The sequence below is a fragment of the Sus scrofa genome, chromosome 12, assembly GCF_054392235.1.
Source record: "Sus scrofa isolate SSC_HxYL_T2T_F1_AM1 chromosome 12, Sscrofa_HxYL_maternal_Yorkshire_Landrace_v2.0, whole genome shotgun sequence".
NCBI classification, from domain to species: Eukaryota; Metazoa; Chordata; class Mammalia; order Artiodactyla; family Suidae; genus Sus; species Sus scrofa.
Genome location: NC_139394.1, coordinates 9321908 through 9340085, shown reverse-complemented (window position 1 = coordinate 9340085; position 18178 = coordinate 9321908). Strand labels below are relative to the sequence as shown.

General features: G+C 41.2%; 1 long non-coding RNA gene across 4 annotated transcripts in view; it reads right to left on the bottom strand.

The window, feature by feature from the left end:
• LOC110255978 (uncharacterized) overlaps nt 1-18178 on the bottom strand; it is an 867249-nt gene that overhangs the window by 522268 nt on the left and 326803 nt on the right. The gene's annotated exons all lie outside the window — the stretch shown is intronic.

The window sequence follows — 18178 nt, the reverse complement described above, 5'->3', positions numbered from 1 at the left end:
TAAATATAAGTTATATAAAAATACGAAGGTCAAAAAGAAAGTAAATAGCACCTCCTTACAGACTAAACTCTGTGCTATAGAACTCTATACAGATGGCCACTCTCTATCACTAAAAAGTGACACCAAAGCAAAGGGACTTGACAGAGAGGGAAGGTGAAGGGCAGCTGGGTGGTTGTTGAAAATATACATGTGCACCGAGGAAAAATAAGCAAATAAGTGATCAAAAGAAACAGCGATTCTAATCTGAATATAAACAAGGTCGAATTCAGAGAAAAATAATTTTAAAAGGATACACAGGGAACATGAACATTTTAAAGCCACAATAAGTAACTAATAGGTATGAATAACTATGCACCAGCAACCAAAATGACAAATTCCTTAAGACAGTAACAGGAGAAGATACAAATAGTACACAGAGTCCCAACCGTAGCAGATTTCACCGTACCTCTCTTTACTCATGACAGATACAGTGGATAAAAAACAAGCATGAAAATAAAAATTCTAGAAAAAATGCATACGGGATATCTAAGTGTGTGTGTGTGTGTGTGTGTGTGTGTGCGCCCATATATTTAATTCTAGACTCAAGAAAAAGAGAATACATCTTTACAACGGTCCATAAGTCGTTCACAGCTAACAGCATATGGAGCCAAAATGGAACCTGTAAGTTCTGGTAAGGTAGAAATCGAACAGTAGTACAAATTTTTTTTTCCATAAAGATAAAAGAATATATGATAACAAAATTAAGGGGGAAAAGGAAGAAATAAAAAAATTTAAAACTTGCTGACTAACAGTGAAAATAAAATCCAAGATTTTGGAAAATCTAGTAAAGAAGTGAAAACATATGTTAATAAAATAAGAACTGTAGATATTAGATTTTGGAAGACTAAATTAAAGTATTTAAGAAAAAAATTCATATGCATAGAGACTCAAACTGGAAGTTCCCGTCCTGGCTCAGGGGAAACAAATCTGACTAGCATCCATGAGGATGCAGGTTCAATCCCTGGCCTTGCTCCGTGGGTTAAGGATCCAGTGTTTCCATGAGCTGTGGGTGTAGGTCACAGATGGGGCCTGGATCTGGCATTGCTGTAGCTGTGGTGTAGGCTGACAGCTACAGCTCCGATTCAGCCCCTAGCCTGGGACCTTCCATAGACCATGGGTGCAGACCTAAAAAGAAAAGAAAAAAAAAAAAAAAATCTCAAACGGATAAAATAGTGAGGACTAAAAATAATGAAGTCACTGTTGAACTCAAGAAGAAAAAGGATCACAAAAGAAATGCAAATAAAATTAATAATGAGAAATCCCCAAAATAAAATCACTCATCAGCGTATTTAGTAGTATAAAATAGAAATGATTATAACAATAAAAACAGCTTGTACTTACTGTATACTTAATTTATGCAAGGCATTTTTTACACTGAATTTACATTCTTATTTCATAATAAAAATCAGGAATTAAAACTATGTCTGAATAGACAAATAAGCCATTAAAAAGTTGATTAGGAAAAATGGGAAAAAAAGCAAAATTACACAAAATCAATTATAAGAAGACAGAAGTATAAATACAGAATGAGGAAAAATCATTAGTATATCAATTGCATCTGCTGGGAATATGATATCTCAGATTAAATGGATATTTTAAAAATATATATGAATTACCAAAACTGACTCAAAAGGAAATGGAACACATGATAATATTCTCTCAGATATGCTTTAACAACCACAACAAGAAAAACTGCATTCTATACGAGGAGTTTACAAATAAAATAATTTACATAAAAATGGGCAAATCTATCCAAGGAGCAGTCTGGGGAGCCCAGGTTAGATCCATGTGTATAATGAAATGTATTGGCTTTACAAATTAGTGATACATGTATGTATAACTGGGTCACTATGCTGTACAGTAGGGAAAAAACTGTACTGGGGAAATAATAAAAATAAATAAAAGAATCTATCTGCTATAACCATTCATATGCAAAAAAATTAGTGATTACAAATCAGTGAGGGTAAGTCATGAATGAAGGTTACTAGAACAATTCACATATATGTATTTTTTAAATTAAGTCAAAACACTCAATTGTAAATGCGTAAAGTATTGTAAGAAGTAATTCATAAAAGAAGAAATCCAAATGACCAATGAGCGTATGAAAAAATGCTCCCTTACTCTAACGGTTAGAAAATGCAAAAGATTGGCCAAAAATACATCAAAGAAAAGACCTGAAAACACCAACTGCTAGAGGTGACATGAAGAAATGCCATCACTCACAGACGCATCATCCACTTTTAGTGAAAATCACGTGTTCACTGAAAGACCAACTTGTTTTTCTCCCACTCTGAATCCTCTGTCCCCAACAGTGTCCCTTGACCTAACGCGTGTCCCCAGACTTCCTCAGAAATCATCTTCAAAGACCCTCTCACTTCTTGCAGATGCTATGTGCATTTTTAAAAAGCCTACCTGTAATTTATTTGCATTTCAAAACACCATCTCCAGCCAAACTGGGCATCAAAGGGATTCAGAAGTCGATATGGAACTGCAGGCTTCACGAAAGGATACGCATCATCTACGTTCTTCTGTTTCATCGAATGGTTTGTGATTCTGTGCAGGCCTATTTCAGGTGTATGCACAAATCCACACACTCATTATTGCATATAATATACAGACCACCTTGGTGTCAAACCCACTTTGGTGACAAAGCAGTTGGGTTGAATGCCACCTTCTCTAAAGGAATGAGGGAATGAACAAGAACCCCCCCCCCCCCCCAAATCCACTGTCCACAGCAGGCTCAGCTGATGTGGCTCTGAATTTCTATTTTACAACAGATCCACGTGTTAAGAGATTTTTCCACACTGAAATCAAAATGGGTGGGATTGGTTTTGTTTTAACTAGTTTTCCTTCATACGTGCGATTTCTGGCATCCAGCCTGAGAAGTCTGCTGTAATGAAATGCATTTAGTGTGGAGAAGGGGAAATAAAACATTTCGTCCTCTTTTTAAATTTTTTTTCCATGCCTGTAAACACTCCATTTCACCTGGCAGAAAAGCTGTTCGTGAGCAAAGGCTCATAGGCAAAAACAGGTTGGGACTCAAAGGAAATAAAGAGCGCTCGTGTCTTTCCTGCCACGCAGCGTGATTTCACAGGCACTGACCCACTGATTGTATGATTCTGCCCCATCGGTTTTCCCCAAGGTGGCCTGGCCCAGGTGGAACGGCGAGGATTTACAGGGTAAACCCCGGAGGAGGCAGGCATGGCCTTTCTCGGCAGACACCGTTCTTGTCATCAATTTTCTACCTGTGACTCCTTGCCAGGGAAATAAAAGTCCTACCAGTTTCTAGCTTCCTGTGCTATGTGCCACTTCTTGTGCACGGCCGTCATGGGTGCACGGTGAGCTGATTTTATCAGGAGACACATTTATAGGCTAGTGGTGAATGCTGTATCCAAATGTGATGGGGTGAAGGAAACAGCCAGCAGATTTTCTGCCTTAATCACTCTCGAGGGCACAAAACAGAATCTCACAGGTGTGTCTGATCTCCTCGGGGGGTTAAGCTCATGATAACCACATCCTCTGTAATTCCCTTACTGCTATTTTTCTTCCCCAGGTTCAGATACAAAGAAGTGATTTAGATGATTAGATTGACTGACAAAAAACTGTCAGCCCGTCTGCACCGTGACAATTGAAAAGAGACGATCCGCCAGGTTCGACCGACCGCCACTTAGGTCAGTGTCAGCAAATTCAATGCTTCCCGGAAGAGCCAGGCTCCTGCAGAAGCCGTGGGTGTTTACATTCCCAGGGTCCTTTTCACAGGCAATTCAAAATCTAAAGCCTAAAAAACCTTCACTGCTCTTAAGGGGAGCGAAGGGCACAGAGTGGAGTTCACATCACAACTTCAGACAGGTGGGGTTGTGTGCAGTGCTTTATGATGGACTTGGGGAGGTCAGCGGCTCTATCAAGATGGATGTAGCGGCTCAAACACAGCAACAATGTATCTCTTACATTCAGGCTAAAACAAGAAAAGCCCAAGATCAGAGGGTTGTAAGCAACAGATGACCTACCTTGGACAACTTCTGATCTGACTCTCAGATAAAGTGATAGATACTATCTCAATCTAGTGTAACTCAAAGACAAGAGCCGATGATGATGCTTATACCCTGTTTTTGGACTGAGTACTTTGAAAAGTCTCTTCGTTAGGATAATGTCCAATGCTTGTTTAGAGAACAAAATTAAGTAGGGGATTACAGGAAATGAATACTAATTTAGCCAAGGATTGTGTTCTGTCTCAAGAAAGAGGGTGTGCATGAGCGTCTAATTACAGGTTTACGGTGTTACAGTGCCTCCAGCTTCTGTGTTCTCTCAGGGGGATATACATTATCTTAAATTTTAAATAAGGCATTCCCTTGTAAATAACTGGCCTGTTTTTTCTTCTTAATAGTTCTTAACCACTAAGTGTTCTCATTTTCATTTTTTAAAAAAAAAAAAAAGCCTGTGAGTCTTTTGAAGACATATTATGCGCTAAATAAGCTCTCTGCTAGGAGCTGGGAATGCACAGGTGACATGAAATTTGTACACACAGATTCAGCACCCTATTCTACCAGGGGAGTATGAGAATTCAGAGTCGGATTAGATTACTGCCTCAACACAGGTACCAGGGCTCATATGGTGGCTGTTCTGTGCAACCCCAAAATGTCCTGACAGCAAACACTTCCTGGGCACTTTTACGGATGAATGTGCAAATTGCACAGGGGCTCTGAAGCAACACTTTGGGAAAACCCAACCAAACACTGGAGAAGTCAACAAAGTTGATGCAATTGGAAACATCTAACAATGGGTGATGGATGGGTCAGCCTAAATAAGTGTGCATGGAGCCATTTTTATGACATGTATTCAAATATCATGTTTTTAATGGTTTAATGCTTATGGTTTCCTTTCTCTAAAGGAATCCCCACATTTTCATTTTTTCTATATCATGTAGACATTTGCATAGCAAGGGCTCAAAAATATGTGTTAAATGCTAATACTAACAAATAATACTAATGACACTAATTATAATAAGTGGTACTACTAATTAGGATTAAAAATTATAAATTCTCCCTTTTCCTCAAAACTGAGAATTTTGGTTTATCCATGGTATAAAAAAAATAATGTTAGCAAAAGCAAAAAATATTTTAAATGTTTGCTTTCTCAGGAACATGAACTAAGAGATGGAGTATAATATTAAGAGTGAAGCCTCTCTCCTAGTTGAAACACAGTTCAGCTAGAAAACATTCATTGCAAGAAGGTAACCTGGTTAGGAAATGATACGAAATACCATAAGAGAAAATGGGTCATTGCAGGTGGTAATTAAAAGACCACAAGAAAAATTTCTCCTTATACTTACAGCTATAACTGAACTTATACTTACAACTTATAACTGAAATGGGGTAATGTTTAAGTTAAACGGTTATGTATCTCAGCTTGGTGGGTACATTTCTTTCTGTTTATGGTAGAAGAAACAGAAAGGTATACATTCATTTTACTACATGAACAGGGCTGCTAAATATGGATAGCATATTTTTGTAAAGAACATAAACAATTTTATAGTTTATCTTTCTAATTTTCCAGTAAGTCCAGGTTATTGGTAAAATGACTCGATGCAAATATATATTAAGTTTTCATTTATTTTTCCTGCACTATTCCTGCACACCTGAATGAAACATTTCATGAATGGAAAGTTAATCTACCTGGACCTGGATGCCTAAAGTATTATGAGAAACTGGACACTTTTTTTAGACTTAGTCGACCACATAGAAGCATTGTACAAAAAGGTTAGGATAGGGACTTGATCCCAAAGTCCAGAGCTTGATCTGCAGTTGAAAGAATCAACAGGCTTTGGATTTTTTTTTTTTTTCATTTGAAAGGGTTCAAATCACTAGATTACTCAATTTTCAGACTTTAATACACGGAGGGATCCCCAGGGTACAAAACTTTAAGTGAAATCCTGATTTCCGCTGACAAGTGTTCCCGATGGCATCTGAAACATGGCCACCGTCTAAGTTCTGCGTCTCTGGAAATGCACTTGAGGATGTGGCTGGATTTGGACACCACACAACCAGCTCTACAACGTCTCCATTAGTTTTCGTTTTATATATTTTTCCAAGCACACAAACAAGAGGCTTAGCTTAAGACAAGGATTTACAACTTAAATCTTTCTGGGTTTGGTGAGCAGCTCCATTCAAAAAAATCCCTTTTTTTTTTTTTTTTTCTTTTTAGGGCCGTACCCGCAGCATATGAAGGTTCCCAGGCTAGGGGTCCAATTGGAGCTACAGCTGCCGGCCTACACTGCAGCAATGCCAGCTCCAAGCCACACCTGCAACCTACACCACAGCTCATGGCAACGCTAGATCCTTGACCCACTGAGCGAGGCCAAGGATCGAACCCACAACCTCATGGTTCCTAGTTAGATTCATTTCCGCTACGCCATGATGGGAACTCCTGAAAATCCTTTTTTTTTTTTTAATTATAAGATATTATAGACAACTCTGTAGACATGCATTGGAGGAGAAATAAGCAGATGAGTTGAGGATCAACAGTCACCATCCTGATCACATCCAAACAGTGGTCAGCACCGTGAAAGCCTAAGACGACGTCTACACTGACGTCATTTTAATCAGTTTCAGCCCTGCCCTTGGAAAAGTCGCATGATACGAATTCAAGGGAGGAGCATGATGAAAGGACAAAGCAATTACAATTTGAGAGAGAAAGACAGCTACGTGCATTGATATTATTATTTCGAAACCAGTTATTTTATGATATATGGAATATTAGGTAGAGTAGATAAAATAACCTTATAAAATATTTTTATGACATAAAAAGAGGCAGTACAGCAATGCCCTCTTCTCCCACCACACTAACAAATAGTACATTATAACTGTTTTCCAGCAGTGAGTTTTATACCTATGCAAAAAGCTTAATAACAAATAAAATATCATTTGACTAAGGGATGTAGCTAATTAAGGGAGGATACTGAATTATGCGTCTACTGATATGTTTACTTGTAAGGCTTTAAAAATAAGTCAGGAGTTCCCGTTGTGGCTCAGTGGTTAACAAATCTGACTAGGAATCATGAGGTTGCAGGTTCGATCCCTGGCCTTGCTCAGTGGGTTAAGGATCCGGCGTTGCCGTAAGCTGTGGTGTAGGTTGCAGACGCGGCTCGGATCCCACGTTGCTGTGGCTCTGGCGTAGACCAGCGGCTACAGCTCTGATTCAACCCCTAGCCTGGGAACCTCCAAATGCCGCAGGAGCAGCCCAAGAAATGGCAAAAAGACAAAAAAATAAAAATAAGTCGAAGATTACACATTTTGACTCAGCCAAGCACTGGTATGTCATTAAACGTGTTTCTACAAGCTTACGTTATCCAAGAATCAGTTATAATAAAAGTGTTCACAATCAAGTCAGAAATTACTTAGTGTCTGTAGTAATTCACAGAAATCTACCTTACGGTTGTGCTAATTTTCTTTCTGGCGAATCCGAAGTTCGAAGGACACCAATATTCAAAGGACATTCAAATTTCAACTGTACTTCACTCTGGATTTTTCACATGAGACCCTTTCTATGAGCTATGTTTTCTGCTTCACCACATTCCTAGAATCTGCTCTCAAGTGAAGTGTCCCCGTCTATGTTATTGCACAGGTCAAGGTCCATAAAAGCAAGCTTCCCTATTTTAACTCCTTCTCAGTTTAGAGTCTGTACTAACCTCCAAACTCAGGGAGGAGAAGTGGTTTTTTTCTGCTCTTACCACATGGAGGTGGCTCCATCTGAATTTGCCTTGGGCAATGAGGGAGAGACAGTATGGCATGACTGTAAATGAAGAAAAATAGGGAAAATTAAGCAAAGCATCCTGTTTACTTTCAGTTGGAAAGTCGAGTAGAACAACCTGCTAAGCCACAGCCTTGTTTTTGGACAGATTATGCATTTCGTTAGCAAAAAGGTGGTTTTCCAAAGCACCTTTTTGAAAAAATAATCACTGGACATGAAGAAAAAAATCGTCATTTTAGGTACCATTCCTGGAATAGGCAGACCTCTTAATTTATTTTAACTACTTGGGCAGGGATATTTCAAAGACACAGTCTCTGGGTACGTTGGCACCAAGATTAAACTGGGCAAGAGTTGTATCTTAAGTTCTTTCCTTGGGGAACATCGGCCATGTACTGCTTCTCCAGCCATTCTTTTAGTAGTTCTAAATATGAGTGACTCTGCAGATTATCCTGCCTCTATAAACAACCTGGAGTTATTACAGATGCGGACAAAACAGTCTGTGGGATTACATGGAAATTTACAGTGGAAACATTGTAAAACTATGGGCAGACTCTATAAGCACTGGGAAGTCTCAGCTTGTGGAGCTGGGGACATTGGGGCATTATCCTTGCACTTTGGCCTCTTCCCTACAGGACAGCTGGAATAAGCTTAATCTCAAAAGAGTCTAAAGAACCTTAGGGGAAAAAAAAAACAGGTAAAGAGAGTTGAGGTCCATTAAGTTTGTTTTAAGTCCATTTTAGTGTCAAAAGGAAGAGGAATGCCACAGAGGGCCTTGACTCCATGGATTTATGTCTGGGAAGAATAACTTAATAAAGTGGCAGTAAAAAATTAAAATGCTGTTTTTTATAAGATCTTTGGGAGTTACTGAGAGGCCTAAATGTCATTGCATAGCTGCTTTATCACAGAATGGAGATTAAGTGATGGTTAAGTGAACAAGCTCCATTTTAGAGACGTGAAACACTTACAGTAGCTAAAGCAGAGAGCTACACACAAGAACATGTGTGAGAGAGAAATGCACAGGAAGATATATTTGGGGTAGGACCAGGCGGCAGCTAAACCAGGTGTCAGGATGTGAAGCGACAAGGCACATGCCCAGAGGAGCCAGACAGCGAAACAAGCACAACTGAAGAAACCCCATGACGGGTAGGGACAGCCTGTGGCTCTCCTACCTGAGAGTCTCCCTGCGGATTTCCTAAAAGCACGGACGCCTTTGACCCCATTAACTTCCTCTTACTTTCCATTCCATTCCATTGTTGGGGTCGCTGGTAGCCGATTAAATATATGGCCATAAGAAAAACCTCTTGACTTGTCTAGGAAAGACACAGTGAAAAGTGAAGCTTCCAACCAATCAGCCAACTACTAGAGCCTCGGGTAATTTCACTGATAAATCCTTGAGAGGTGTGACAAAATGTAGCTGTTCTTTTGGTCCCAGGTGTCCAGTTTTATTGAATTTTCCCCTTTTTTAAAATTTTAATTAATTTTTTTTTTTTTTAGGTCCATACTCTTGGCACATGGAAGTTCCCAGGCTAGGGGTCTAATTAGAGCTGCGGACACAGCCACGGCAGCATAGGATCCGAGCCGCGTCTGCGACCTACAGCACAGCTCGTGGCAATGCTGGATCCTTAACCCACCGAGTGGGACCAGGGATCGAACCCACATCCTCATGGATACTAGTTGGGTTTGTTACCGCTGAGCCACAATGGGGAGTCCGGGTTTTCCCCTTTCTAAATCAAAAGTGGAGAAAGTCTTATGAGGGTCCTTTGGCTACTCTCACATGGAATTATTATATATGTCATATACTTTTTTTTTTTTTTTTTTGCTTTTTTAGGGCCAGACATACCTCATTTCATTGCACGTTGCTTCGGTGTACCGAGTAGACACTGCATTTTTGGGGCAACCCTGCATTAGTCTTGGGGCCATTTTCTCAACAGTGTTTGCTCACTCCATGTCCCTACATCACGTTTTGGAAATTCTTGCAATATCTCCGACTTCTTCATTATTATTATATTTGTTACGGTGACCTGTGATCAGTGACCTCAGAGGATGATTAGTATTTTTTAGCAATAAGGTATTTTTCAATTAAGGTATGCACACTTTTTTTTTAAGACATAGTGCTGCTGCACACTTAATAAACCACAGGATAGTATAAACATCACTTTTATAAGCACTGGCCAATAAAAAAATTTGCATGACTCACTCCATTTAGGTATTCTCTTTATTGCGGTGGTCTGGAATCCACCTGCAATACCTTTAATATATTCCTGTAATTCATCTTCCAATAAATTAAAAATCATTACAGTTGCCTACAAAATATATATATATATTTTTTAATCTTTCTAGGGCCACACCCGCAGCATATGGAGGTTCCCAGGCTAGGGGCTGAATCGGAGCTGTAGCTGCTGGCCTATATCACAGCCACAGCCACGTGAGATCCAAGCCGCATCTGCAGCCTACACCACAGCTCACGGCAACTCCAGATCCTTAACCCACTGAGCAAGGCCAGGGATCAAACCTGTGTCCTCATGGATGCTAGTCAGATTCATTTCCTCTGAGCCACAATGGGAACTCCGAAAACATATTTCAAATTATCGATTTAAATAAGAATATCTCTGTATATAACAACTGTTAAATTTAGTTGCCATCGCAATGACCAGAACCACAGAACCTCAGTGTTGGGAGAAAGCTATAAACTCACAGAGTGCAACGGTTTCCAAATTCTTTCCTTTGTCAGCCAAACCCTTTAAAAAAAAAAAAAATCATTTCCAGAAGTCCGGTATTTATACCCAGTGTGAGTATACTTGCTCTGATATCAGCAGACGTGAGCAGAGGGTCCCACCCAAGAACTCATCAAATGATGCTCACGTCTCCCACTCCAAGGAAGCTCCCAGAAGTTCCCATCTCCTGAACGCAGAGCAAGACACAGTCATTTATCCCCTTTCTTCTACAGAAAAAAAGCTGAAAGCCAGGGAAACTGCTGTTCACTCGGTAAATATATGCTGAGAGTGAAAATGCTCAGAAAAATAATCCAATTAGCTAAGAACACCATGAGGGCTGGAGCCAGAGCACACTGGCTCCCCAAGAGCCCGCGTCCCTGTTTCCCCAGCGTGTCCTTTGACCATCATGGGAAGACACAGACTCGGGAGAACAGTCATTTTTTCCATAGTTTGGTGGCATAGAAAGTAGCTGTACTCTGTCACCTTCCCATGTGAACCCACATCTTTGATCAAAAAAGATGAAGATCTGCATCTGCATTCTATGTGTTTATATTTTTTTAGGGCTGCACTTTAAGCATTTTGAAGGTGCCAGGCTAGGGGTCGAATCAGAGCTGCAGCCGCTGGCCTACACCACAGCCACAGTATGGAGGGATCCAAGGGCCTCTTCGACCCACACTGCAGTTCTTGGCAATGCCGGATCTTTAACCCACTGAGGCCAGGGATCGAACCTGAATCCTCGTGGATACTAGTCAGATTCCCTTCCACTGAGCCACTACAGGAATTCCCGACCTGTATCTGTCCTGACAAAGAAGGCATGGGTTTCCAACTCTGCAGATCGTGGGAAGACTCCCCCACCCCAGGCTGATGGGTTCTAATTCACCAAGGGAATCCAACTCCCTAAAAGCTGCTTTGATGTGTTTGGGACTCCCATAAGATTTTTTAAATCTCACTTGCCTTCTCAAAAATAAAAGCAAATCAACTTCCTATGGGTGTCTTTTAATATCTCGGTTCTGAACGAAACACCGTGAAGGCAGTCGCCGACTCCACCTTCTGGGTGTAATGCCACAAAAATGGACACATCGGAGCAGGGGAGTGGTTGGACTCTCTATGATTTAAAGCATGCACACAAAAGGAGTGCATTTCAACAAGCGTTCAAAGCCTACCATACGCCCAGTGAAAATCCAACTAGAAACAAGCTGGACGGAACCCGCAGTGGGGCAACATTTTTCTTTACTTCTTATTTCTCTCCAGGAGTTTTAACCAGGGGGATATAGGACTGGGTTTCTAAGGCATCAATAGTTAGTAATTAGAAGCTTCAGAATGTGCCAGAAGAGGCAGCATAAAGCAAAAACAAAACAGAAAAGCCCTTGGCCTCCTTGGTCTAGGATTTCAGCCCTACTGTGCTTCTACATCTTCTTTCTTAATTTGTGTTTTCTGTTTGCAAGATGTTTCTCAACAGCTAATAGAAAAAATTTTTTGACCTTGCTGTGCAATTATATACACTTTTTTTTTTTTTTTGTCTTTTTGCCTTTTCTAGGGCTGCTTCCCGCAGCATATGGAGGTTCCCAGGCTAGGGGTCGAATCGGAGCTGTAGCCACCGGTCTACACCAGAGCCACAGCAACGCCAGAGCTGAGCCACGTCTGCAACCTACACCACAGCTCACAGCAATGCCGGATCCTTAACCCACTGAGCAAGGCCGGGGATCGAACCCGCAACCTCATGGTTCCTAGTCGGATTCGTTAACCACGAAGCCACGACGGGAACTCCTTTTTTCTTTTTTTAATCTGGAGTTAGAGTGTTTCTTGGTGATCCTGGTAAGATCCCGTGGTAGGGCACAAGGCGCTCTGGAGCAGGTGTTAGAGGGCCTGTGACCCAGACACAACTGCTTTGCCAATAAGCAGGTGAATGAACCCAGACAAGTCCCACTCTCAAAAGTCAGTTTCCTCTTCCGAGAAAAAATATATTTGGACTATATTCAACCGAGGTCCCTCTAGTTTGAAAATTCTTCAAGATTGATGGCTATTATCATTGGTATCACTACTGAGTAATTATCTTATGGCATAATCCCTATATGATGCATGCGTAAAACAATTAAATATAAATTGCTTTCATGCATGAGGCCATGACAGGAACTTCTAAACTCCATGGACTTCCGTAAGAAGATGAGGAAACTGGATCTCAGAGAAGTTAGGAATTAGAGCTTTCAGAAGCCAGTAAGGGCAAGTCGTGGCTTTAGATTTTCAAGTGAAATAACTGCTGTGCAAAAATCACTTACTTTTGCCACATGGATTGAAATCCAGTTCCACCCATCGCCCTGCTTGCCTGTTCAGGCTCTTGCTCCAGTAGCCCAGACAATAATACAGTTCATGGTTGCTACAAGCTCACCGGGCCCTGAGAAGCAGAGCGTTAACGACTGCCGTTCGGAAGTGGTGCCAGTACCATTTTGGTTATCAAAAGGACACACCACACGGCAACATGTGTATATTTGCAACAGTTTTTTTTTTTTTTTCCCTATATGTTTACCCAATTCTATACTGATGAATCACCCACTTGGGAATGAAATGACTAAAAATTTCACCAAGGGCTGGGCATCTTTTATTTTGGGAAAAGAATCCAAAGCCTGTGGCAAGCAAACCAAGCTCACTGGGGATGCAGGTGGTATTTTGGGAACATGCGCGTGGGTGGGAGCCTTAGGACACTCGTCTTCCTTCTGCAAGCACCAGCACGGCGCGGTGTGCGGAGTCCGGGGGAGGGCTGGAAATCCCCAGATGCTTAACACTCAGAAATATTCCTCTCGCATGTTAGGGACGAGGGAGGTCACATGCGAGAGGGACCTTGCAATGAGAGGGTCCTCTATTTCTATCATCAAAACTCCTTGAAGGAGAAGCTCTAACTCCAGACACTATCCGGTTTGCTCCAGTCCGATGACTTACACACACACACACACACGCACACACACACACTCACACACACAATGTAGGGATGCACAGCCCCTTCTGACCGTCATCAAAGACACGGGGGCTCAGGAATGATGTCTGGGTGTGCCCTTGCAGGTGGTCTGGCTCTGCCACAAAGGTGGTAACTATCATCCACCCACCTCCAGAATTTCCCAAGGATTCTGAATTTCAAATGGATTTATGCTTCCCTTTATTTTTGCACTAAAAGCATACTGCAGTTGGCTAGAGGTCACCCTGTGCTCCCCCAGGGCTGTTGGATTTGGGCTGAGAGCCTCCTGGCAAGGAAGTACCAAAGAGGGAAGAAAAGAAGTCGTTGCAGGGAATTGGAAACGCACTTCGTTTTCAAACCAAGACTGAAGGTAGACTGTTGTATCTCCTGGCTGGACAGTTTCCCCTAAACTTTTGGGTTTATTTGATGTCATTTTTGGAGAATCTCTCAGAGCGTTATTTCCTTTTGAGGTATGGAGGTACTGTCAGGAAATGTTCACTCCTGAGAAATGGTGAAACATTTAATTTCTAAGAGTGAGATAAAACAAGCAAATCATTTCCTTTTGCATTTTTGACTATTTACACACATTGTGGTGTAGATGCATTTTATATGGCTGAAGATAATTTTTTAAATGTACACAAAACATCTCAGCACTGCCCTATCCACACCCACCAGGTCTACACTGTTCAACTTTTCTACCTCATAGGTCAGCGTATTTACTCGTTTCTCACATATCTTTGGACTCCGTCATAGACAAGGAGAAGCAAATAAAATGCTGTTTATTTCTATGTGATTGTGGTGAAGAACAGTGAACAACAAAATCTATCCTCTCAACAGATTGTAAGTGTCCAACATGGAAAGGAGATCTCTAGAACTTACCTTCTTGTACAATAAAAATGTCCTACCACTGATAAGCAACCCTTCCATTTCCCTCTCCTGTCCTTATCACGTCTCACATGTCAGGACAGCCATTATTAGAAACAAAACAAAACAAAAACCCTAAAAGATAACAAGTGTTGGCGAAGATGTGGGGAAATTGGAACATCTGAACTCTTCTGGTGGGCGTGCAACACGATGCCGCTGCTACGTCAAACCGTAGGGCGAAGTCCTCCAAACACTGAAAATAGAACTACCACAGGATCCAGCAATCCTACTTCTGGGTATTTTTCCAAAAGAACTGAAACCGTCGTCTCGAACAGGTCTTAGGATTCCCACGTTCACTTCTTCGCTGTTCACAATAGCCAAGATGTGGAAACGACCGAACTGTCCACCGAAGGATGAGTGGACCAAAAAAATACGATATATGCATTGCATGGAGTATTAATTGACCTTAAAAAAAAGAGGGAAATCCTGCAACACACGACAATAGGGACAAACCTTGAGGGCATGATGTTAAGTGAAATAAGCCAGTCACAGAAGGAAAATACTTCATGGTTCCACTTAGACCTAAAATCCCTAAACTCACAGAAGCAGAGGCCAGAAAGACATCAATTCTCATGTTCTCCCCTTCTTACGCAAATGGGGGTATACAATATATTCGGTAACGCACTCTTCTGTTCTTCACCTAATATCCTAGATATTTTTCCAAAATCGGGACACTGTGTTTCTTTATCCCTTCCTACGGCTCTAAAGTATGTAAAACACAATGCTTTTATCGATCCAGTCCTCGGTAGAGATATCCTTGGATGGTTTCTGGTTTTTTGTAATGAAACTATCCATGGATTCACATAATACATAACATAAACTGTCAAGTGGTATTTCTGAGCTGGGAAACACATGAAACTGTCATTTAAAAAAATATTGCCAATCAGCACCATTACAAGGAGAGTTTTAAATATTTGGGATACCCATATAAGGTGTTGTTCCTAGGATAGGGTCTGGCAAAAAAAAAAAAAAAAAAAAAAAAAATAGAATTTCATCCATGTTCCATCATTTACACAAAGCTAATTCATCATCAGACTTGTTTGGGGGAGCTTTTAACATACAGACTTCTGGTTCATCCTCTGAAAAGTCTGAATCTTTCCATCTGGAGTGGGACCCAGGAATCTGTATTTAAGAATCTTCCTGGTGATTTTTTTTTTTTTTCTCCTAAGACCCACCCCTGCGACTTATGGGAGTTCCCAGGCTAGTGGAGCTGCTGGTCTATGCCGCATCTGAGACCTACGCTGCACCTTGTGGTAATGCCAGATCCTTAACCCAATGAGAGAGGCCAGGGATCAAACCCGCCTTCTCATGGAGACTCTATCCGGTTCTTAACAGTGGGAACTCCTCCTGGTGACTTCCGTCTAGGTGATTTGAAGATTGTCTTAGGTCTTAGGCACTTAGACTTCTGAGATGACTACCCACAGAGTACATAACAACACACAACGAGCCAACATTTCTCTCTTCTATTGTAACGAAAGGATTGATTCTGCAATTTTAATATTATGAAACCAATAAATATTTTCCCCACTATGAAATAATTTAACAAGGTCTTTGAAAGTTTGTGAGACCTAAGCACTCACCATGAAACAATTCAGATTCGTATTTGGAAACCTCCCGTCCAGTTTTTTTTTTTTTTTTTTTTTTTTTTTTTTTTTCTTTTCTTTTCTTGCTTTTTAGGGCCACACCTGTGCCTTATGGGTGTTCCCAGGCGAGGGGTCAAATCGGAGCTACAGCTGCCGGCCCACACCACCACAGCCACAGCAACACGGGATCCAAGCTGTGCCTGCAACCTGCACTACAGCGCACGGCAATGCCAGATCCTTAACCCACTGAGCAAGGCCAGGGATCGAACCTGCATCCTCATGGATACCAGTCGGGCTGTTACCACTGCACCACAACAGGAACTTCCTGTGGTTATATTTTTTAAACATTATTAGCATTTATTCTATCCATACCAGTGATCCCTGGTATTTCAGAGAATTCTATTCACTGTACTTGTTTGGGAAACGCGAAACACAGCACATTTGATGACTCATCACGCAGTCGGGGTGCCCAGAGGATCTGGACTGCTCTGCCCAAAGCAAAGGCAATGCAGGCTGTCACGTAAAGGGAATCAGGCTGATCTGAGAGGAGCCAGAATCTCCATAAACTTAGGGAAAAATAATGTTGTTGAATTTCATCACCAGCCCCTAAACGTCTGAAATTTGGTGGCTAGTTATTTTGAACTTGGAAGTAACGTGACTCGAGGGCTATCTGTGACAAAGTTTGTGGGAACGTTGAAGAGACTGTTGTTGTTGTTGGCTGGGCTGGTCTACTCCATGGAGAGGAAGTGGTTGTTGTGTCTGAATGGACACGGGTTTCATTTCTACACGGGCCAGATAGGTTTCCTCAGGCAACGTGCTGCAGATTCACTCCCCGGACGCAGACGGTTCGAGCCCGGAGAGAGGATCAGGTAGGAGAAGAGAGTGGTGGGCAGGACGGACAAACTGCATCCTGGGTTGTGACCACGAAGCCACATGCTCTCGCGACGGGGGACTTGATTTGTCTGTGTGTACAAATGAATGTCCCAATCCCTGTATGTCAACTCTCTCGGATGTTTCCAAATTCTAACTTAGTCTGACTAATATATGTGTTAAAATGGTAAGGCGTTCCAGGGCACAAACTGCACTGATAAATTGATGAACTGTATATAACATCTAACAACTGAAATACAAAAAAAAAAAAAAAAAAAAAAAGGTCAGCTGCATATTTAGTCTGATTCCTTCCTGGTTTTGTTCTTTCCACTTTCTAATTTAGAGGAAATGGATTGTACAAGCCCCAGCGTTTCGGCCCTATGGATATGCTAACATTTATTATTGAGGAAGGTGGAAATCCAGCAGTCACAGGAGAGAACTGATCACCGGTTTCTTATTAAAGGAACTCCACAAACCAGGAAATGTCCCTGACTCGAAGTTACTGCGACAAATAACGGGTTAGGCTGTGGACTGTTTCCACTGTCACCAAGAAAGAAAGTGGGGGTGTTTTGAGGATTTCCTAAGTGGTGGTACATTTTCTTTCCAAAAATGAGTAACTGGCCCAAAGTTTACAGGAAAGATATCTAAACACATCGGGCTTAGTTCATTCATGATACCCCCTTTTTTACAAAGTGATCTTGACTACAAGAAGGAATTCTGTCTCTCCCAGAAATTCTTATTTCTGGCAAGTTTAGACACACCACAGAATTTATAAAAATTCTGTTGTTTTTTATCAAGAGTCACTGATACTTCACATAGCAACATAGGACAGATATGTGTACAGCATTCAGATGATAAGCTACAACTTTCAGAAAGAATCAAATTACTCTATTTCCTTCATCCTATTTTTACTCAAGTACACTGCTGCAGAAGGCAGAAGGCTGGACAGAATGCAGAAAGCCAGGTAAACTTTCCACGCAGGCCTATGGGGATACACTGGATGGAAACTTTTAAAATTCCATACAGTTTGTTCAGGCAGAACCAATGATTTTAAAAGGAACAGTGACAGATCAATTTTTAATGGTAACTCTATTATTTTTCTCTATTATGAACACTACATTTTAGCAGACCATGAAAATGATGTTGACATTTGAAAAGCATGTGATTAATTGTAGCAGAACAAACACTGCGACGGCAGCCTCCATTTAGGAAGGTGATACCAAGCACAGGCCTTGATTCTAACATTGCTGGCACACGACAGCCCTGGCTTTTTTTTTTTTTTTTTTTTCTTTTCTTTCTTTCTTTTTTTTTTTTTTTTAAGCCACTAAATGTTAAAGATCATAGGTGTGCCAGTG